This window comes from Cyprinus carpio, chromosome A13 (genome assembly GCF_018340385.1).
Source record: "Cyprinus carpio isolate SPL01 chromosome A13, ASM1834038v1, whole genome shotgun sequence".
NCBI lineage: Eukaryota > Metazoa > Chordata > Actinopteri > Cypriniformes > Cyprinidae > Cyprinus > Cyprinus carpio.
In genome coordinates, this window is record NC_056584.1 from 7,860,602 (window position 1) to 7,886,011 (window position 25,410).

A 25,410-nucleotide genomic window follows, 5' to 3' on the forward strand; every position below is an offset into this window, starting at 1 on the left:
AGACCAGTGCAATGAAATAAAAACATGCCAATGGTACATTTTTTACAAAATTAGCAGTTTAAGCTGTTTAAAGGTTGGTGCTAAATAGTGTATTCAGTTTTCACAGAAGCAGTTAAACATGACAGTGGCAACATTTTTAATACATATAATATGTTGTACATAATGCGACAGTTTGGAAATGAAATGTCGACTGGGTGGGCATTTCTTTTGAAATTAACATGTCAGCTACAATAAACCCTACCCTAAACCTAACTGATAGTGTGAGCAGAAGCAAATGTGAGAAAAAAAACGCATTTCCCATGCCCTTTTAGCTTTCTTTAACAAGGCTTTGAGCTCTTTTACTCAATGTCATGACTTTCATGGTACCCTAGCGCTCCATATCACAAATGCAAAACTGTACCAGGGGAGCTGCCAAGCAAGTTTACTATGTCAGAAAAGCCATACATATGGAGGGGGTTATGTGATGTCAATGTCAAAATGTATTAGTTTACAAAACAAGCACTATGGTATGACTTTTGAAGTCATGATATAGTATTGTGCAAGAAACCACGCAAATTTGGAGTGTTCATACGGCATATAAACCAGATTTTCATGTACTTTTATTTGGGCCAAACTTGACTTGACTGTGCTATGGTGAGTGAGGTCATCAGTTCTCTGAAAAGAGCTGCAACAGCTTCAATTTTTAGCCTAATCCGTGTGCTGTTTTTGTATTCGATTCGTATAGCATCCAACCCCTCTAAAAACAGGAAAGCATTAAAATGTGGGTTAGATTATTTACCAAATTTATTAAGGTCTTTTCAAATCTGTAATAAAATGTTGTTGGCCAAACTTTTTTATGACAGTCTAGCTATCGAGCACTGTTGGGAAAACTCGTCATCGCTTTTCGTCTCTTCTTGTTTTCTCTCCCACAGCAGTTGACCTTGTAATGCAGATTTCTCAATGGAAACGCTGGATTGTCTCTTCCATACTGTAGTAAAATCTTCAGCCTTGTGCCAAGAACATTTCTCACCGCCCATGTTAATGACCAGGTGTGAAATGCATTTGCTTACCAATCAGTGAACAGAGGAGAAAAGGAGGAGAAGACACTGCGAAGCTCTCCTGTGCACTGTTCACTGTCCATATGCAATGTATTAGCTGACCTCCAACTTGCATAGCTGTGCAGGCATGTGTGTGTGTCTGACCATGTGTGCTGCTTTCCATCAACCTGCTGCTGCTCAAATCATCTGCGCTGTAGAGAGGAAGCAGTCTGAACAGGTGTGGAGAGGGGGAGGACAGAGAAATGGATGCTTCCGGCACTTCCAAACTTCATGATACTTGAAGCAGACAGCCTGTCATTCCTCAGACCCTGAACGATCATATACCCCATTAAAGGAAAAAGATGGGTCCAGCGTAGGAGTGGGCCTGTCATGTCTTTCACAAGAACTGACACATGTTTGAGTGATAATAGATTTCAAAGATGAAGTGAAGACTTTTCTACATCTCTGAGCTTGACAGCTGTGAGCTGAACAAAGTTTAGCTGGAATGGGCATTGAAAGCTTTTTTTGTCTATTTATATATATGTGTGTATGTGTATTTATATATCTATCTGAAGACTTTTCTACATCTCTATCTATCTATCTATCTATCTATCTATCTATCTGTCTGTCTGTCTGTCTGTCTGTATATATGTATGTATGTCTGTCTGTCTTCTATCTGTCTGTCTGTCTGTCTGTCTTTTTTTTGTTATTGTTTTCCTCACCGTCTTGATGGGGCTTCATTTTCTGTGAGAGCTGCAAAAGTACTTCTGAGTATGATGCAATGTGTTACGAGTGAATCTTTCCCCAAGACCTTACATTTATTTTGCTTGATCTCTATAGCGATGTAAACAGCAATGTTTTACTGTCTCATTCAGCTCGGCCCTGCATTTCTTTGATATTATGAAATAAAACAAATTAAATCAAATAGTTCTGTTCTGTTAAAATGGCAATCAGACTAGCAACAGAGTTTCTATATTAAGATGTAGATCTGTTTTGTAAAAAAGGCTGTTTGATTGTTAGTGGAGTACAGTGGAGTGTGTTTGGTGGTAATATTATTTCGTGCTCTGCATTTAACCCATCCAAAGTGCGCACACACACAGCAGTGAACACACACCCAGGGGCAGCCATTTATGACACGGCACCCGGGGAGCAGTTGGGGGTGCCTTGCCCAAGGGCACCTCAGTCGTGGTATTGCTGGCCCGAGACTCGAACCCACAACCTTAAGGTTAGGATTCAAACTCTCTAACCACTAGGCCAAGACTTCCCCCTGTATTGAATGCAGTTGTAGTTTATTAATAAAATAAAAGGCCATTTAAGTGTACTTAAAGTCTAGCAGATTTTTAATAAGTGGACTTTGAAATAATTATTTAAATTAATCGTCAATGCTTATCAGTACATTTGACAATGCACTTAACCATATTTCGAAGACAACACAAATAATCATGAAATATACATATAATATATACATACAAATAAAGCACTGTTAATTGCTAACTAATTGCATTTAATATAACTAATTTAATTGTAACAGGCATTACATTCAGTTTGTAATTTATACTTTTTAAAGTATATTACCTCTGTAAAAGTGTTTCTGTTAAAAGTATACTAAAGTGCATTTCTTTGGCTAGGACACATCCCCATCACTTGCATGTTATATATGCATGTATTTAGTTAGTATTTTAGCCAATTCTAATTTTTTCAGTATTCTTTTTGTTCAAATACTTTTCTCAGATTTTCATCCAAAAGCAACACAAAGAAAGTAAAAAGAATCAATCTGAGCTTGGTAATGGATCTTACACAGGATTAATATGAAAAAGCACCACAGATTTGCACAGAAGAATATATTTCCTTATGCAAAGTTATACAAATTGCATTTGGTAATGTGAGATCACCCTGTAGTCAGATGAGGATATATAGGGGAAAATTAAACATCCACACATCAATATACTGACACATGAGACTTAAATGTGCCCACTTAAGAGTAAAGTCAGTTTTGGCCATATAAAATTAAATGCTCTTGAAACCAAATACCAAACCCACCTCAACCCGTGACGGGCACTGAACAACAATGTTTGTGTTTCAGGGGAGAAAGGGGATTTTTATTGCAGTTAAAATAAACAAATGTCCTGGCCACTTTCACCCACCTTTTGTAGCAGCAAAGACAAAGGACACATTTGTTCCCAGCTGGTTTTGAGATCATGGTCTGTTCTAAGCTTATGCTCATCACTTTGGGGAAGGAGGAGGACTCACACAGAGGAGTAGAGGAGTCTGGGGCTAGTTGTCAAAAAAAATAAAAAATAAATGTAAAAAATAAAAAAATGCAACATTATCATAAAAAAGATAAAATAATACAAATAAAATCTTCAAATACAAATAAAATATTAGAATAGGGTAAAGTTTAACACTGAGAGTGAAAAGTGATTATATTAGAGAAAAAATATTTTTCCTCCAATAAAGACATCATGTTAACAGAAAACTACATTTAACTCAATGCACTCTATAATGTAAGGTTACTTAGCAATGCAAAGTAAACATGTCCTTTTGCAGAGAGATAATTTGTGTTAAATGCAGTCCTCAAATGCCTGGCCATGTTTTTACTATTAGAGGGCAGAGGATGGCTAATTGGTAGCCTGCAGCTAGATCCGACTGACTGTCAGCTGAGAAAACATGAGAGCTTTTCTCGTAATCACAGCAATTCCAGGGCTAATCAGACGCCCCGAGAAACAAATTAGATAGACAGGATCAGTGAAATACCGGCATATAGCCATTCACCCTGACCACATTCATCCTCTGCAGCACTTTGAGTTGTTATAACTATTTGTTATAGAGTATACTGGGCTTTTCCTGACTGTTATGTACATGTTGAAGAGAAACTCATTTGTGACTTCAAGTATAATTTGTTTTGAAAGAATAGCTCACCCCAAAATTCTGTCATCACTAACCTTGTCAATGTGTTCCATAAAAACAGCTTATGGGTTTGGAAAGATATATGGGTGAGTAAATAATGTCAGAATTTTCACATTTGTGTGAACTATTCCTTCAACCCTATGAAGCTTGTTGTATCATATCTGATGCACACAATTCTAAAGCCTCAAAATTATGAACATGATTCAAACAAATAAATAAAATAAAAAGAAAGAAAAGAAAAACCTGTCTTATACAATCTACTACATGCCTTCTGATGTTTAACTTTTTGCAAGTAAGAGGCCTTTTAGTATAATTTTAAAAATGTTCACCTTCAGGTTGTGGTAATTTATTTTATTTATTTATAGTGTGTGTGTGTGTGTGTGTGTGTGTGTGTGTGTGTGTGTGTGTGTGTGTGTGTGTATATATATATATATATATATATATGTACATGTAATCTACGCATGTATTACTAGGAGATGGATGTTCTCATCTTAAACATAAAAGCCTCATATATCAAATATAATACTCTTTTAGATTTTTTCTTATTAATATTTTTTCTAAAGCTTTAAAAAAAGCCTGTTCCATTTAAAAATAAATAATTAAATAAATATTTTCTGCCTATTATTATTTTATCAGGCTTATGATCCAGCTTGTAATTGTCAGCACGGTTAGCCTGGAGTGAAACAAAGATAGTTTTTTATAGTATATTACAGAATTGTTTTATAAACTTCTGTCATCAACAAGGTAATTATACTAGCTAGCTCATTAAAAATCATATAATATCATATTATAATATAGTACACATAATAGTATATCGTATATCATAATAGTATATCAATAAATGTCCTTTGTAGCATTGTAGTCTGGAAACTTTTACCTCTGTGATTATCCCCAGTGGCACCAATGTTTACCTTCAATGTCACACTGTCGCCAACTCTTGCATCAGATAGGTAATGTATGTGCTGTATTTCATAATGCAATAACTTTTGGGCTTGATAGTGGAAAAGAGCCTTATACAGTATGTCTAACACCCTAAGACTTCTGTTGCAGTCAAGTATTTTGCTATATAAGAAGCAGATGTGTAGATTGTAGATTGTTTGTGTTTTCATCCTACTCCAATCACGACTTTCAGAAAATAAACCATTATTCTGTTGCTCTATAAATTTCCTAAACAACCAATTTAAGGCTTTGTTAGTCTTCACGTGGCACAAATCAGATTCCACACAAATCCCTCGAAGCACTCTCTCTATCTTACCTCAGCTGTCACTGTTTATATTTAGTTATACCAGGTCAATGTCATAAATTTGTAGCCTAGAGAAATCAAACCTGCTGTGTAGTTCATAGAGCAGACAGCGCTTTACTTTTAAAGCACAGGTGCTGTGAGCTTTACTGCTCTTAAGCTGTTTCTCAGTATAAAGTTCTCCCTACACACTGTGATGTTGCTGTAAAGTCTAGTCCAGTAATTACTCAAAACACCCTCCTGCCAAGCCATCTTACCATATTTTAAAGTCACAAACTGACACACTGAAAAAAATTAGTGTATGATTTACTTTGAAATAATTTGTAATCAGAAATTGTAAATTTTTACAAATAATTACAAAGACAGCAAGTAACTTAACTGAATTTAACATAATTAAATGTAACATTTTGATAAAGAAAGGCTTTTAACTTCAAAAATAATTAAATGTAACATTTTGATAAAGAAAGGCTTTTAACTTCAAAAAAAAAATTTATGTAATTAATTGGCCAGAACGTGGGAAACAAACAAGGCTTATTTGAGTAATCTGTTCTTTTCTGTATCTTTTACTAAGATGGTTCTTCCTTTGCATCCTATTTGATAACCTACCAAGGACTCCCAATTGTATCCATTGTATGATTCAAGGTTGTAATGATATGAAGGACCATTGCCATTTAACAAAATCAAGCTCTAATAATATATATCCATTAAACAGAAATCAGGCTAAATATTTTCACTGTAACTATTAACTGTGACTTTTGCCTTAATAAACTCCTAATTGCATTTTATTATTAGTTAGTAAGTTAGTTAGTAAACCAATATGCTAGTAATATGCATGCTAATAAGCAACAAGTTAATAACTAAAGTGTTACCAATTTGTTAATTATTATTTAGCATAAGATTATATTAGCTACAGAAGGTCGTTCTACACATACAGAATGTCTGTAAACCAACAATTTGTGATATTTTTGACAAACTGATATTCAAATAATTGTATTTAAATATATTGATTTAAAAAAAAAAAAAAAAAACTCAGTACCAAAGACATTATTTATGTCTCTCCCACATTTTACATGCAACGCTTTATGATTTTCACACTATGGCAAAATAGTATTTTAATAAAAATAAAGAAATACATTTTAAATATATATTTTATTTAATGTGTACATTGCAAGAAGTAGCAAAATCACAATTTTGATTATTTTAATTTTAATTTAATGTACAAAAAAAAAAAAAAAAAAAAAAACTCATTATATTTAGTTTCACCTCCTTCAAACAGTTGATGATCAATAACCAATTTCTTAAGGTTAAGGAGCTTCTTTCACCAATCCTATGAATGAATGAATGAACAAACAAACAAAGGACTTTGTGCATTTTTCATGGAAAGTGCCAAAATAGCACAGCCGTTATTCTCTTGTTTACTCTCTCAGACGACAGTTGACCTGACCCCTCTTATTTTTTTCACATCCTCATACACCAAAAAATGATCATCACATTCCTTCACCAAGCACAGGGAACAGATTAACCAGGCAATATGAAGGGACTTTCCCCATCCCAGATGGCTTTTGCACTCCTTTTATTTAAGGGTGTGGACAAACTGATGACTGACGACTGTCTTGCACATCACAGCATTGCAAAATGAAAAGCTGTGTCTATCTTATAAGTAAACAAAATGACTGTCACTTCTCTATTACCACAGTGTATTATTTTGATCAATTTGTCACAGTGATGAAGAGAGACAAATTCATTTATTTCATGCCATTATTGGGGTGAACAGTGCAGTCAGTGCAGCTCTGAATTGCTCTGACGCTCCACTTGAACTGGCTGCCGTACTTGGCTCATTGAATCTCAGCAAGTCCTCTGGGATGGATGTGGTACCCAACCTGGGTCAAAAAGAGGGTTAAGTGTTTTCAAGGCAATAAACAAAGAATTTGCACATTCCATCAGTGACTTCAGTGTGGTGTACAACGGGGCCTATTTGGCAAAGTGGGTGGGATGCATTTGGGGTTTAGGGGCAACACATAATGAGATTTTAATGGAACACAAAACAGAAAGACAGAAAGACTTAATGCATCAGTGCTACTGTGCAGCTCCAGTTACCTCATCTTTAATTCAGTTTAACCACAAGGAGAGTCATTTTATCCAAGCAAGTATACAACAGAGCCAAACAGCGCTAAGGGAAGAGATGAAACTGGGCGGTTAGAAAATATTAAGAATCTACCCCAAAATCAGGGACTTGTTGGACCCCAGGTGGTACAGGAAAAAAAGAGAGGGGCCCGAATCAACACAGGAAGGAAGTGGAAAGGCTATATCATAGATACACCATTGGGGCAGCGGGTGTAAAACATGGACACAGAGCAGTTTGTGTGCAGAAGTTCACAAGTTCAATTCAGGATATACCTGCTGATTTTGAACAAACTAGGTGTATATTAAACAAGAAAAATGGTTAAAAAAGTGTCATATATTAGATCACAGTATAACTTCCAGAAGCACTTCCAATGGCACAAAAATATTTTATGATGTGACATTTATTGTCACTTTTTTATTGTGCATTTACTTTTTTTTCTACCAGCATTAAATTGTAAAAACATCCTAAAATTAATTTACTTGAAAATTCTAATATGTGTTTTTTTCAAAGAATATATCTTGAATTCAATTCAGCACTTTCTATTTTTTTTAACCTTAAATACATTTGGTTACATTTATTTTAAAAGCAATATTTGTCAACAGGGTGATTATAAAAAAAGAATGAATAATGAAGATGAATTACATAGTTCCATTCTCTTAGACAATTATTTGACAATTTTCCTTATAAAGTACACTACTTTTAAAAATAAATAATACTTTTATTCAGCAAAGATACATCAAATTAATCAAAAGTGACATTATAGACTTTTAAATTGACACCGAAGCATAATTTTTTTTTTAAAGTTTTGTACTTTTTAAAATATTTTTTGGATTAGTTTTCTGACAGAGCTGTGTAGGTTCTGATTGTTGTCTTAATATAAGGGATGAGTTGCCTGAAGGGTTATAGTATGTGCTCTGAGTGGAGTGGAGAGCACTTTAGGTATGTAACCGTGCCTAGGTTCCAGGACAACCTTAGAGTCATTGGGCCCGAACTCAAGGCAGGAGGAACTCACAGAGGGCACTTGCAAATCTCCCATCTGCTTTACTGATGCTAACGCCAGTAGCAGAGCAGTTTTCAGTGTCAGGGAATGAAGGTCAATGGATTGTAGTGGTTCAAAGGGAGAGCTCTTTAGAGCCCTTAGCACCGTGGACAAATCCCATGTAGTGACTGTGGAAGGACGAGGCGGGTTGAGTCTACTAGACCCCTTCAAAAAGCAAACAATCAGGTCCCTTTATATTCCTTAAAGGCGCTGGCATTGCCCTCCAGGCTGTTACGCACAACATCTAGCCTGGTGTGCAAGGGATATACAGCGACAGGTCAGGCTGGTGTGTGTCTGCGCATTGTGTTCGGTGGTTATACGGCGACGGGCCCCGAACAGGCTCTGGTATTAGAACAGGAAGTTAACACTCTCTTGAGGAAGGAGGGCATTGAGGTGGTCCCTTCTCATGACAGGGAGTCTACGACAAGGGGTCAGTTTTTAAGTGTTGTAATTAATTGTTGGGGGGAAGGTTGGGTTTTATGTGTACGTTTTTTGATTTGTTTAGTTTTGATAGTGAAGTTCAGAATGCTCACCATTAAGCAAGTTGTTTCTCAGATCAGATCCGAGGACTGGTTTGTAATGATAGATCTAAAAGACTGGTACTTTCATGTCTCCATCCTTCCCACTCACAGGAAGTTCCTGAGGTTTGCTTTTATGGGCGAAGCTTACAAATATTGAGTTTTTCCTTTCAGCTTAGTACTCTCACTTTTATGAAGTGTGTGGATGCTGCTCTGGCTCCACTGCAACTCCAGGCCATCCGCATATTAGATTATATCAACTATTGGTTGATTTTGGCTCAGTCTGAGCAGATGGCCGTTCGACATCGAGATGTTGTTCTTGTTCACATGAAAGAATTGAGGTTAAGACTAAACGCCAAGAAAAGTGTGCTTTCTCCATTACTGAGGACCACTTATCTGGGCATGTTGTGGGATTCGACCACGATGCAGGCACGATTGTCTTCTGCTCAGATCGAGTCGATCTTCACAGCAGTCAAGAGAGTCAGAGAAGGCCAGTTACTCACTGTCAAGCAGTTTCAGAAACTATTGGGTTTGATGGCAGCTGCGTCCAACGTGATACTATTTGGCCTGCTGTACATGAGACCCCTACAGTGGTGGCTCAAGACCAGGGGGTTTTCCTCGAGGGGAACCCTGCTTCACATTATCAAGGTCACGCGGCGATGCCTACGTGCCTTGGACATGTGGAGAGAACCTTGGTTATTCCTGGGTATATGAATATGGGAGCAGACATCCTGTCAAGGCAGGGGCTGAGGCCCCGGGGAATGGAGGCTTCACCCCGAGGTGGTGAATCAGATATGGAGAATTTTTGGCCAGGCTCAGGTGGACTTGTTTACGACTCAGATGACATCCAACTGTCCCCTCTGGTTCTCCCTGACTCATCCAGCTGAACTGGGGCTGGATGCTATGATACAGTCTTGGCCGAGGCTTCGTCTCTATGCTTTTTCCCCGATCGCTCTGCTCCCGGCAGTTCTTTAGAGAGTGCGTCAGGATGGTGGTTTCTCTGCTTTTTTGCCTATGGCTGTTCTTTAGGCAGTTCGCCCTTCTTCTGGCTATTACTTCTCTAAAAAGAGTTGGGGATCTTCAGGCCCCTTCTTATCTAGAATTTTCGCCCAGCATGGCCAAAGTTTTTCTCTACCCTCGAGCAGGGTATGTCCCTAAGGTCCTCTCTGTTACACCACAGCCTATTGTGCTACAGGCCTTTTCTCCTCCTCCCTTCAGGGAGACAGACTAGCAGAGCACTGGATACATACATCCACAGAGCTGCCCTGTGGAGAATGACGGACCAACTGCTTGTATGCTATGGTCCCCCTTATAGGGGTCTCCCTGCTACGAAGCAGACCCTTAGTTGGTGGATAGTCAATGCCATTACTATTGCCTATGAGTCCTCTGATCTCTCCTCGCCAATGGTGGCCTCCAAGGCCTTCTTAGCAGGTTTGTCAATGCAGGACATCTGCAACGCAGCAGGATGGTCCACGCCCCTCACATTCGTCAGACTCTATGGCCTAGATATCCAAGCCACTCTTCTGCTCTCTCATCTTAGCTGTGCTCTTTCACACTAGACAGGGATTTGCAAGTCTGGCGGCGTGGGCATTATCGTTGCTGTAGCATTTCGACGCAACTCAAGTTCCTGAAGGGGAATGTCTCCAGGTTACGTATATAACCATGGTTCCCCAAAGGGAACGAGACGCTGCATCTCAGGGTCATACTTCCGGCATGCCTGTGAGTGCTTGCTTCATTCCTAGCAGCTGACGCCGGTTCCACCTCACGTGCTCATAGCTTCCTGGTCACTACGTCACCCTCCTATGATGTCTCACCCTTCCATTGAACTGATTACACATGTGATTCAAAAAATTGGTCACGCTGGGGGCGTTCCTGTAGCGTTTTGAAACGGCATAAAGTTCCCTTCAGGGAACCATGGTTACATATGTAACCTGGAGATGTTTTCTGACAATACCTGATAAACATCAAAGCAGGCTATAAGTTATTTATTACAGGTAAATATATCAGATTTGCTAATTCATATGCACCATCTAACAAAACCCCACCCTCCTAAAACATATCAATCAACACAACAACAGGCAAAATAATTAACAGAAAGAAAATGAATCTGATTGGATTAAAATAATAATAATAGTAGTAAATTAAGTCATTCATTTTTAAAAATCAGACCACTCTTCTGGTAGCAGTAGTAGCATCTAGCAGTAGATATAAACAAAAAGTGCAATTTAAAATTTAAAATCAAGAATCAAATAAATCTCTTCATCAAATAATAAATAAAAGTCACAGAACATGTTGCTTTTTAATTGTTGTTATGATGCATAATTTATCATTTATTTTATTTTATAATATATTATTTTTTTACAAATTAAAATAGCTATATATGTCAAAATACTTACATTTTAGATCAGTTTAATATGCAACAGTTTAATATGCAACATATATATTTTATTATTTTTTTACAAATTAAAATAGCTATATATGTCAAAATATTAACTTTATATCAAAATATGCAACATATTTAAGTAAATTTATTTTGCCTATCAATGTAAAATATTATAGTTTCTTGAATTTAAGCATTTAATTGTGTTTAATAATGTATTTAAAAATAAAAACTTTACGGCATTATGAATTAAGTCATTCATTTTTAAAAATCAGACCACTCTTCTGGTAGCAGTAGTAGCATCTAGCAGTAGATATAAACAAAAAGTGCAATTTAAAATTTAAAATCAAGAATCAAATAAATCAGAAAACACATAAATCAAATAATAAATAAAAGTCACAGAACATGTTGCTTTTTAATTGTTGTTATGATGCATAATTTATCATTTATTTTGTTATAATATATTATTTTTTTACAAATTAAAATAGCTATATATGTCAAAATACTTACATTTTAGATCAGTTTAATATGCAACAGTTTAATATGCAACATAAATTATTTTTTATTTATTTTTTTTTTGCAACAGTTTAATATGCAACATATAAAATATGCACATATATATATATATACCCACCAGATAGACTTGCAACGTCTATCGATGTAAAATATTATATTTTCTTGAATTTAAGCATTTAATTGTGTTTAATAATGTATTTAAAAATAAAAAAACTTTATGGCATTATGAATTAAGTCATTAATTTTTAAAAATCAGACCACTCTTCTGGTAGCAGTAGCATCTAGCAGTAGATATAAACAAAAAGTGCAATTTAAAATTTAAAATCAAGAATCAAATAAATCAGAAAACACATAAATCAAATAATAAATAAAAGTAACAGAACATGTTGCTTTTTAATTTTTGCTATGATGCATAATTTATCATTTATTTTGTTATAATATATTATTTTTTTACAAATTAAAATAGCTATATATGTCAAAATACTTACATTTTAGATCAGTTTAATATGCAACAGTTTAATATGCAACATATAAAATATGCACATATATATATATATATATACCCACCAGATAGACTTGCAACGTGCTGAGGAATTACAAGAGATTTAACTTTATATCAAAATATGCAACATATTTAAGTAAATTTATTTTGCCTATCAATGTAAAATATTATAGTTTCTTGAATTTAAAAGAGCATTTAATTGTGTTTAATAATTTATTTAAAAATAAAAACTTTACGGCATTATAAGACGGTTCCTACACTACCATTCAAATGTTTTAGCAAAAATACAATAAATACAATAATATTGTGTGTAATGTTACAGTTAGAAATAGCTGTTTTCTAATGTATTTTACAATATAAATGTCTTTACAATATAAATGTCACTTTTGATCAATGAATGTTTACTTGCTGGATAAAAAAAAAAAAAAAAAAAACTGACCCCAAATTTTTGAACATTAGTATATATCTATTTTGGGTATAGAAATGTAACTGCAGATTAACATACATACTATAAAATTGACATGCATTGATTATAATTTCATAGAGATAAACATTATCTGGCACAGTGGGTGGACCTGGGTGAAACAAGGGGTACTTCCTAATCCACACCACTTCACGATGAATAGACAGCCTTTGAGAGGAAGCGATCATGAAGTGCCTATACAAATAATGTCCGGGATAAAAAAAGAATATTCACCACCCCTTTATAAATGCTATATGAAGTGTTATATAATTGCTAGTGACTGCTGAGAGCCAGCGTTCAAGAACAATAGGTCAAGAAAGCATATGAGATACTGGACATGACGCAGTTTAAAACAATAATATCTATAGTTTTGCATAGGCAATAAACAAACAATGGCGTTTCCGTGGCACTCGTACTGATATGAGGGATATCCTGCCGAAAGAAATACCACTTTCTTTGAAGGAAAAAATAAAAGCATCCTTAATAGTTATAGACTGTCAAAAGAACCTTGACTTTCAGACAACAATCTGACATCATGCTGTACTGTTATACACCCTGAAACTGTCATTTCCTTTTACACACAAACAGATAAATTTAAAACAAACATATCGGGAAAGATACAGTGTCCTTCGTCCCCGATTACAATGCATTCATCCTTTGATAGCCACTAACATTTCCCTGCAGATCCACTGCAGCTGGTTTTACTGTCTGCTCGTATTGCACGCCTGTGCATCAACTAATTGCCTCCTTTGATGTTTTTGCCTCTTTTCCAAACTGTAACTTTGACTTTTGAAAAGTTGGATGCGTTCTCAGGGTCTCTGGAACTAGTTTGGGTGACTTTGAAAAAGTAACAGATGTATTATCCATTCTGTTAGCACTCTGGAACATCACTGGTCCAATTGTTAGTTGTTAGCATAACTTAAGTGCACAGTCCTTTGTCCCGGTTTAAGTGAATTGAGGCATAGTAGCCCGGTTAAAAAAAAGATATCCAGTAACCTTTTCATCTGATGATAAATCTCCTCAAAGACCGACTGCAGACGGCACCATATCAAAAGGACGCTTGCGTATGTCCCTGACACCGTGGCCTAATGAAAGCTCCATTTACTGTAGACTTGGTGTAAGTACTATTAATTCTTAGCATCTTGTCTGGAGTAGTTTTATAATGGTTCGGCTGGCCTTAAATCTGTCATTAAACCTTTTAAGCAATAAGATACATATCATATGGATTAAAGATTGAAATTTTAATTATTTTTCATTTATCCAAGGGCTACAATCCAAAGCATATGGTGGAAACATTAGCTCTTATGTAGTTTTTAATGACTGCCCATGCCTGGCTTCTTGCTATGTGATTCTTATTTGTAGAGTCCAACTTTTCCTGCCCTCCTGAGAAATCATTGGCGTATTGAAATGGTAGGGTAAGACATCAAAGTCAGAGCGCAGACATATTTTCGATGCAGACTGTACCATCTGGCCTCACAGCCTCAGGCACTGATACCAGTCTATAATCAGGGCATCGCATTCAGTTGAATACATATGCATGGTTAGCATCAGAAATGAGGTAGTGGTGAAAAATTAAAGATGGATGATTACAGAGACTATTACAGAGACATAAAATGTCAAACTGTTTCACAAAAGCATGACAATAATTCATAAATGGCAGTATTTCCATGCATCAGACTGAATAACAGATCACATCTGATCACAGGAAACAGAAAAGACTTTGCAAGAATATTTAAACTTATGACAGGATGTTTTAAAAATTTGCAAGAATATTTAAACTTATCAAGCAGGATACAATTAAACCAGAAATACATTAAGTTACATCCATAACACTCAGAACTGTAATGGAGGTATGTGATATTATGTGTAAGTGTATGTGAAAGTATAGTGTATAATGTGTGTAATTATTTATCTTAGTCAATACAAACTCATCCTCAAATTATGAAGCACAGGCATTCATGTTTGATTTTGAAAATGTTGATATCAGATCAGGTCCAAAAACATTTGAAATTTTGAAAGTAGAAATAACTTTTTTGTATTGTATGATAAAATTTACTGCATATATATAATTTGAAATATATATATATATATATATATATATATATATATATATATATATATATATATATATATATATATATATATATATATATATATATATACAGTACTGTGCAAAAGTCATAGGACATTAGTATTTCACCAGCAGCAACAACAAAAAAGTTTTAAGCAGTTAAAACTCTTTTGGTTTAGTGTGTTAGTAGGATATATCAGTTTACATTTCTAAACATTCCTTTTGGCATTAATTATAATAATCCAGTGAGATTATAGTTTATTTATATATAATTATATATACTGTGTTAATATATTTTAAAATGTGATTTATTCCTGTGATTCTTAGCATCATTACTACAGTATTCTCTGTCACATGATCCTTCAGAAATCATTCTAATATGATGGTTTGCTGATATATAATTTAAACGTGTTTTTAAATAAATAAAAATATATGTAATTTATTACAGAAACTGTCTATTATTTTAAGTGTCTGTCTATTACTTTTACTATTTTTTAAATAAATAAAAATATATGTAATTTATTACAGAAACTGTCTATTATGCATTAAGCTTAAGCATTAAGCATTAATTATCGTTTTCATCAAGTATCCATGATTTAAGTGTCTGTCTATTACTTTTACTAGCAGAGGCTAGATGCGAACAGACTGATGGACACACTCTTGAAAAGGCCAAACACACTCTTCTGTTCTCTTAATATTTAAGGGATGTTTGTGTTATCTTAACTAGATGAATGTTTTACAGAGAGCAGCAGAGCTGAACTACATTCAAATGGTTCTAGTGGAAATGATCTGTATCCAGTGGGAACCGATAACAAAGTGCCAAACAAACACAAACATCTGACATAGCACTAATCAATCAAGAGCCTCATGGTGTCTTTCACGCTTAATAAAGAGCATAAAAGAGGATAACATCATATTGTAGAGAGGATAAAATGAGGGTGGTGGTCTGTTTATTACCCACTGTAGAAATTATATGATGATTTAGATAAGTACATAAGCTCCATGAACCCCCATTTTCCTTTTTATTATCCAACACGCACACACACACACACACACACACACACACACCATACAGAGAGTTTCACAGCTCTGAGCTTTGGTTTTCATTCTGGTTTAAAGACATTTGAAAGGTACTTTATTTCAGTTCATTGACTATGTAGTAGCAAGAGAATACTAGTATACTATTTAACATTACTTAATATAGTGTGCATACTGTGCACAGTATGAAAATTTTCTTTATGAATACTAATGATCACATTTGCCGTACACAGTATACATCAAAGCACACTGCGAAGAATGCTGAATTCTGTATCCCAAAATGCTATTGGCTTAACTTGACCTTCTTCCATTATGATGAACCAGAAATAATGTTATGATATTTTTTTATTAATTATTAGCCAAATATTATAAATTATTTGAAGAATACCAATTGTTAAGAAATTTGTCCACATAATTTGGAATGTTTGTGCAATAACGTTGACAGTTTTATGTATGTTTTTGAAGAATAATAGATACACAGTGTCTAGTATTCAGTAAATAGTGAGGTAGAAATTCATGCACAATGTAGTATTAGAGAAGGCATCACACGATCCTTCAGAATTTATTCTAATATGCTGGTTTGCTGCTCAAGAAACATTCTCTTTATTATCAATGTTAAAAACTTTTGCTGTGTCATATTTTTGTGGAAACTGTTATACTCTTTTTTCAGGATTCTTTGAATAAGAAATTCAAAAGATCAGCATTTTTTTGTAACATTACAAATATCTTTACTGTCACTTTTGATGCATCCTTGCTGATTAGAAGTATTAATTTCTTTAAATAATTAAATAAATTTATAAATAAAAATCTTGCTGACTTGAATCAAACAAAAGAAAGTGGTTCCAGTCTTGACAAAATATGAGGAATGATACAGTGATATCAGCAATGAAATAAACATATTCTGTCAGCTAGCAAATGAAGCATAATAAAATAATAAAAATGATTATCAAACATGCTTTTTATAAATAATAAACATATTCTGTCAGCTAGCAAATGAAGCATAATAAAATAATAAAAATGATTATCAAACATGCTTTTTATAAATCACACAGCAGTCACTGCCAAATCAAGAGCTTACTATTGGTTGGTGCTGCAAATTTGTGTGACAAAGTTCACCAAACTTGAACCCAACACAAAATTTACATAGGCAATTTCTTCACCAAATAATATTGCATTGCTTGTATCACGTTTCATATCAATTTCAGTGACTGGCATTAAATTGCATGTACAGTGTTCTCCAAGAAAAAAAAAAAAAACGTGACTGTGGCAACATTTTATTACACTGATGTGTGCACATTTTGTGGCAGTTCAGAAATGAAATGTCTTGTGAGTGGTGCTGAAAGCTTAATGCTCTATCATTTTGGAAAATAGCGTACCACCTACACTAAACCTAACTGACACAAATGCAAACACAAGATACAAATGCATTTGCTGAAGCAACTATGCCTTTTAAGCCTCCTTCCATGAGGCTTTGAGCTCTTTTATAGAGTGTCATGACTGATGTTTTACAGGACTCATAACCAAGCACTTCACATCACAAGTGCAGTGCTGTACCTGGTGAGCTACCGAGCAAGTTTACTACATCACGAAAGCCATATGGGGCTGGTTATGTGATGAAAAATACGAAATATATTAATTTTCAAATCAAGCACTATGATAAAAGCCCATGGCATAGTATTGCACACAAAAATAAGTCTATTAATTGATAATATGCACCTGTAATCAAAATTAGTGTTAAAAGGAACAAAGGTTGTTGGTGTTTTACTGCCACTGAAACAGCAGTGAAATATGTTTAAAGTAGGTATATTTTTGCAGTTATGAGAAAATGTAGGCTGAGACACATATTTTCCAGCCTGGGTTGAAAATTTTTCATCACACTGATTCCCACTGAAATTACTGTATTTTGCTAACTAAATTTCACAGAGTAAGGGTAAATGTGACAGCATGTTTAGACACTCCAGCTCTCAGTGGTGTCTGTCAGGTAGTAGTCACCATACTGAAATATTTTAGTTGGCCCTTTTTCAACACATTAGACTTTCATTACAAATTCTGTGAACCATCATGAGGACTGGTCAATATTTTTAGGAAGAAAAAAAAACAGCTGTGTCATTATTACTGCCCTTCCATGCAGTGTTTACCCAATAAGGTTCTTGAAAACTTGTTTGATGGAGCATTTAATGGCCTGGATCTGGCTGCTTCCGTTGTTGTTTCCCATATCCTGGTTCACTACTGTCTGACCACCTCTAAATCAGTGCTGAGTGAAGTCCTGAGAGGACAGAAGAACAGAAGGAAAATGTTTCACATTTTATCACCATGCTGACAGCTATATTCAGTCCTGTAATATACAATATTTTTACTTCTGTCTTCTAATCATGAACGGAAACTTTTTTCCCCAAGATTCAGCTTAACATTTACATCTTTAACATTATGACCTCTGCTTACTGAAATATATTTAATCCTTTCTGTGTTTTAAATCTAACAGATTTATAGGCTACTGTGTAAAAAATGTATGGCCCATTCAGGACTGCAGAAGCAGAGCTGAACGTGACATTATAGTAGCAGTGACACATCGCACTTTAAGTGAATTCCTTCACTGCTTATCTACGGTAGTGTGGCCGTTTCAATGGATATTTATAGCATCTTTTGTTTTTTCTCCACCCTGCGGAAACCTCATTGCATGAAACCCACAGCTCTTCACTCGTGAGACAGGGCTTAGGTGGAAATATCTGTCAGGGTGACCTGCAGTCCAGACTTCCAGCCCTAACTAATTGCTTCCTGGTCATGGTTTCAAATGATCACATGCACAGGAGGTTCATCTGTTGGGTCATTTCAGTTGAAAATCTAATGGTTATATATCATTACAAAAACCTTTTGTGCTTTCAAGAATTATTTAATATAATTTGCCATATATACATTATGTACACTACTGTTCAAAAGTTTGTGATGGGTGAGGTATTTTTTAGTTTTGAAAGAAGTTTCTAAAGCTCACCAAAGCTACATTTATTTGTTCAAAACTACAGTAAAAACAGCAATATTGTGAAATATTATTACAGTTAAAAATAACTGTTTTCTATTTTAATACATTTTAAAATGCAATTTATTCCTGTGATTGAAGCTGAATTTTCATTAGCATTACTCCAGTCTAAAAATATTAAACAAAGAACAAACAGCTATTTAACATATGGATATTACTTATAGTATAAAATTGTACTAGCAAAACAATATCTGCAAATGAATTATCTAAAATAGAGATACAATTGCACAAGTGCCTTTTTTTCAGTTTAAAAAAAAACAACTAAAAAGAAGTCAAATTAAATGTTAACATAGAAAAGACAGTTCATAATTTTTGAGTGGCTGTTGCATATTATGATAATCAGATGATTCAAATTGCAGTGATCATCTGCTGTTTCTCATCTCTGGATGACGTGACCTTGCCTTCCAGCCGATGGACTCAGTTCTGAAATAGACATTAGCACTAAATTACATAGTGGAGACTTGTCACTGACAGTTAAAATTTGCCATCAAGAGTGAAGAGATCCATGAGCCCCGCCGTGAGTTATGGACACACTCAGAAGCACCTCTGCTTCTCCACAGTCTGCTCAAAAAAAAAAAAAAAAAAAAAACATCAGCAGCTCCAGCTATTCTCCGCTTTACAAACAATACCATTAGTGCACAGAGGAACCATACATAAAATAAACATCTTTGCAGAGCGGATGGACTTTTAGAGTGCAGATTTAAAATCAGCACAATATATTGGACAACTGAGTAATAGTTTCATGAGCAGTGAAGAAACTAAAACCATGACACACATAAGAAACACATTTTGTGCACAATTAATTGAACCCAGGCTGCAGCAAGAAATAAACAATATAAAACCTAAGTGATTTAGTTTTAATTTAACCAGACCTATAAATCTGATTCAGCGATACTCAGAACCCTTGCATTTGTAGTTAGATCAGTATAAAAACTGCCTAAATGCATATAAACTGCATATTAGAAGTGCATAAATGAGCTAATGTCTATGAGAGTTATATTGCCAAATTTATTTAATTTGTCATATTTTCAGATATAAAATCATTACATAAGTAAAATTAGTAAGTGACTAAATTTGACTGAAGATGATATTAAATGCTGAATAGTTTTGCTCTCATAACTTGCTCTTATAGAGTAGTTTTGCACTCATAATCTCTCTCATGACTTGTTAACTATTTTCTCCACCATGAGTGGTGACAACTCATCTCATTCTTCAGACCACCCACTGTCTGTTCACTGACTGTCTCATGTATACCGCTTACAAAAATGGTGATACCTGGATAAAAATAGCTGACTGTGTGGCTTTTAGCAATTTGTAAAAGCAATTTTCAATCTAACTGGAAACATAAGTTATGTTTGATTCCTGGATAAAAATAGCTGACTGTGTGGCTTTTAGCAATTTGTAAAAGCAATTTTCATTCAATCTAACTGGAAACATAAGTTATGTTACATATATACACAATGGTTCAAATGTTTGGGGTCTGTAAGACTTTTTTGGATTTTTTATTTTCTTTAAATAAGTCTCTTATGCTCACAAGGGTTCTATTTATTTGATTGCAGTAAAATATTGTGAAATTATTATTACAATTTATATAGGACAATTTCAATAACTTTTTTTATTTCTATTTTAATATATTTTAAATGTATTTTTTTCCTATGATGGCAAAGCTGAATTTTCACTAGTCATTCAGAAATCATTCTTATATGCGGATTTGCTGCTCAAGAAACATTATCATTGTTAAAAAAAGTTTTTGCTGCTTTTTTGCTTAATTTCGTCCCTGGATTCTTTGATTAATAGAAAGATTAAAAAACGGCACTTATTTGAAATATAAATATTTTGTAAAATTTTAAATGTTGTTACTGTCACTTTTGATAAATTGAATGCATCCTTGCGGAATAAAAGTATTAATTTATTTATTTTAAAAAAATTAAAAAATGAACACCAAACTTTCCTGACATCAAACTTTTAAACTGTAGTGTGTCTATAGTCAGAACTCTATATTTCGCTATGGTTTCCAAATCCATTACAGATCTTTTACAGCATCAGCATTTTGTTCTAGTTCCTTGATACTTTCCCTCAACAGATGCAAGTTCACCAACAGACAAGTGACCGAAACAGCCTCCGTGTCACAGGAAGAGAAGGTGGGACCTCATTCCAGGAACAGATCTCTAGGCTCCCCACCATCCCTCTTTCCAGACGAAGCCCATCCTGGCCCTCGTGGCGCAGGCTCAGAGAGGCCCCTGCTTCATCATCTGGCAGTTATCAAAGCAAATTAGAAGAACATATGCTCGCAAGCACTGCACTCTTTGTGCAGCCGCTGTTCTCACAACAGCAGAACAAAGCCGGGCCATTGCAGGAACCTTAAGAAGCACTTATGGGGGCACTAGGACTTTGGCCCTCAGGAGGACCTCTTTACCCCCCGAGGGGACAATGAGGTTGTGAAGGCAGGAGATGGAGATTTCATTCAGAGCTGCCATTCCATCACACACATCTTTGTTCCCGATGACCCAGGAAAGCGCATGAAAAACAACTGACCCAGCAGGCCAAAATGAATGCTAAAGAAGGGTGCAATGTGAGCAGAAATCCTTGAAAATACTCCATATTCATTAAACACATGGGTATAATGAGTCGTTTCGAGGTGAAAGGCTCTCTAAGTGAAATAAGCATGTTGGGCCTTGATCATGGTGGAATCTCATGATAAACATGTTCTTAATGGCGGTGTGATATCATGAGCCAAAGGACTTTTGGAATCAACTCCAAGACTAATTATTCTCAAGTGTTCAGTTAACTAAAAAAGCACATGTTTTACAATATTCCCTAATTTGCTTACTGATTCAAGTCATTATTACAACAGACATGAACCTTTTTATTACAGGTCAATAAGTATAAAGAGTGTTTTGAAGATTTCTAATTCTTTATGGCTAAAACAATCCCTGAGCACAGGGAATGCAGGGCCACTTTCTCATTAGATTAAGTCCACATTAAAATGCCATAGTGGTTTTATTGTCAGGTCGTAAAAGTCTTAAGTAATAGCCATTTTTAGGAGCTCTGACCTTCCCTTTATGGTTTGTAGGATATTACACCCAGGCCATCTACATAATGTTCATTTTAAGGATTTATTTAATGTCCAGTGATCGGCTATCCATCACCATCAGCTGGTGTGTGACAGTTTTATGTTCTGTGGGATTGGCCGTGCCATTGCCTTACCTTCAGTAAGCAGAGAAGGCTATAAATACGCCCGCCCACTGCTGACCTAACATCCACATCCTCTCTGATCCTATTCTCTTTTAACTGACTCAAAAAGAGGTGAAAGGAAAAGGCCTTGACTGACAGTTAAAGGGAATGATAGGAGTTCTCTGGGTTCACATAAGCTCTATCGATTCCACAGCATTTGTGCAATAATTATGATTATACTTTTAAATTGGTCCCTCAGCTTAAAATGAAATATCCCACAAATCTCACACAAGAAGGCCAAACCATGTGTGACACCAAAAAATGGTAAGAACCGATTCCATTTTTGAACAAATACCAGAACCGAATGAAGCTGTTAACAATTCTCACACATGCATCTTCTACACTATGACTGAATTGACTGGAATTCAAAAGGTGTACTCACATTAGCGAAATTTAGGAGAAATTTCACAGACAAAAAGTCAAATTTCTGTTGTCTGTAGTGTATGTACTAATTACAGCTCACAAAAAGTCACTTTCAAACCAAGGAGCTGCCTGCAAAATTCTGCAAAAGAATGGTAAATGTGACCTCGCATGGGTGCCACTTAATGGAGTTGCATTTCTTTTTTCCCTAATTTTTATTTCTTAAAAGTACTAAAAGAACCATAAGAACTCTTAAGGAACCAGAATCATTCAGAGGAATCAAACTAGAATTGTTAAAAGTATTCCATTCCACTCCAACAGTGGTGGCTAGAAACATGTCATGAGTAACCATGATTTAGAAATCTGAGGTCAAAATATATCTAAATATATTCTGTAGTACTAAACTATGCCACAAATGCTGTGTAAATTAAGCTCAAATGGCGCTGGACCTTGAAGTGCTGTGCTGGTGGTGGGACTTGAGTTGGAGGAAGGAGACAAAGGAAGTGAAAATCAGGATGAGAGAGAGATAGAGACATGAGATGTACAGCAGGTGTGACATGCAAGAGACAAGAGAAAGACATCGGAAGAGAGAGTGAGAACGATGCAATGCAAGAGGAAGACGGTTTCATTAAATCCCCTATCATGTGTCCTGATCCCTTTCCCAGTCCCAAAGCCCAGTCTCACTAACACAACAAACATCTCCCTCTCGCTCTCTCTCCTGATTCCCAAACCTGCAAAGCCCATCAGGGCAAGAGGGGAGGGAGCATCCCGAGTTTCTCTCCTCAATTCCCTGGAGTAGAAAAAGGCTCAAACGCAACAAAAGACAGACAGCTGGTTTTTGGGAGATGAAGTCGCCCTTTGAATTGATCTGTCTTGCTATAAAGATTGGGTGGTAATGAGAATGTCTCTTCATAAAGCCAGGCAGCATATCGTCCCCTGTTGGTTTGTAAATGACTTCCTTTTTTGAACTAAACCTCAACCTGACAGCTAATTATCGAAGGGCATATACCTTACCCTGGTTTTGTGGACAATATCAAGAATTTCACAAGAATGCCAAACCATAGACTTTTTGGAGCCAAACTGGAATGAAAATACAATATCATAAAGCACATGGATGATGTATAAGAGTGTCCATGTTAAAGAAAAGGAAAAATCTTTTTAAAATGTGGATAAAAAAACACATGTGCCGAGTTCTTACAAATTAACTCTTCATATTCCTGTTGGTATTATATGGTTTTGAACTTTGGTACCATTTTCAAGAAATTAAATTGAATTTAATAAAAATTTAATTTAGTGTAAAACCAAGTAAATATATATTTATATTTTTTTATATATTTGTGTGTGTTTTTGTGTGTGTGTGTGTGTGTGTGTGTGTGTGTGTGTGTGTGTTATATCCAGATCAACTGTTCAATTTGAATTAATTTTTTTATTTATACAGATTAATATTTTTATATATCCAGATTTTGAATGCATTTTAAACAACAGTTAATATTTATATAGGATGCATTAAATTGATCAAAAGTGACAAAGATATTTCAAATGCTACAAATGATTTCTATTTCAAATTAATGCTGTTCTTTTGAACTTTCATCACAGTTTCCACAAAAATATTAAGCAGCCAAACTGTTTTTAACATTGATAATAATAAATGTTTCTTGAGCACTAAAGAATGATTTCTGAAGGATGTAACACTGAAGACCGGCGTAATAGCTGCTAAAATTTCAGCTTTGCATCACAGGAATAAAATACATATTAAATGAGACTTCTGATCAATTAAATTCAACCTTATAAGAGACAAAAATAAGAGGTGAACATTAGAGACTTTTAATTTTATTTAACATTGTAAGGTGAAAAATTTTTATTTGAGATTTTTATACTTTTTTATATATATTACAAACATGTTCATCATGGGTTGTATTCTTCATGATGTGTGGATCTGCTTATAACTTTATCTCCTACTCACTGATGCAAACCATCATAAACAGACACTGTTGATAACCAGAGTTCCTTTTCCGCAAAAATCCTGACCAATCTGCTTTTCTACTTTGTTTTTGAAAACATCACAAGAATGCTGCTCCGGCCCACAGTGGGATATGTGAGAAAAGGCACCCTGCGAAAGTCCCGCTGGGCTTGAATGGCTTATAGTCCTTTCAGAGAGACTGCTGATGCCTTTTAAAGATGAGGACTTGAGAAACAACATGACAGAATGCAGCCAAGTATTTCATCTGCCCCGTCTGCTCTGCTCTGCTCTATCGATACTCTCTGTCAATCCTCTCAACTCAAGTCATGCAGAAACACTTCTGGAATCTGCAAAGAAAAATTTATGATTACAACGTGATGTAGAGCCTAATCAGAAACCGCGTGAAAGTACACGTGCATCTGGAGACCGAAACCACTGTAAGTGATTTTGTATGATGACTAAATGCATTAGGACACAAGCTATAGTACTGTCCTTACAGTCAACTGTCATGAGCTAAATTTAGATGCAGATGTTCTGCTTTTCAAAATTCAGGTGGTTTCATATGATAGTGATAAATGTCCTGTGCGATTATGCTCAAATATTGATCCCATCTGTTGTTGCAGAGAGGAACAGACATTCAGTTCTAAGGCTGTTTTTGGCTTCCGCTGCTCCTCATGAGCACAGATCAATCATGTTGCTTCAGTGATCAGAGTCAAACACTGAGAAGGTCAAGTGATGTCAGCAGAGTCCAGTCTAACATTTTAACTGGCCCCACTTTGAAAGAATGTTCCATTTTTATTTTTTAGCAATGCATAGTATGTTTAAAATGTTTGGGCTTGGTAAGATGTTTTATTATTTTTTTATATATTTTTAAAATAAGAATCTAAAGCTTACCAAGGCTGCATTTATGTTGAAAACAGTTGTGTTGTTTAATATTTTTGAGGAAAGTGTGATAAGTTTAAACAGTGGTTTACTAAACAAATTGCTCTTTTTTTAAATAAACTCTG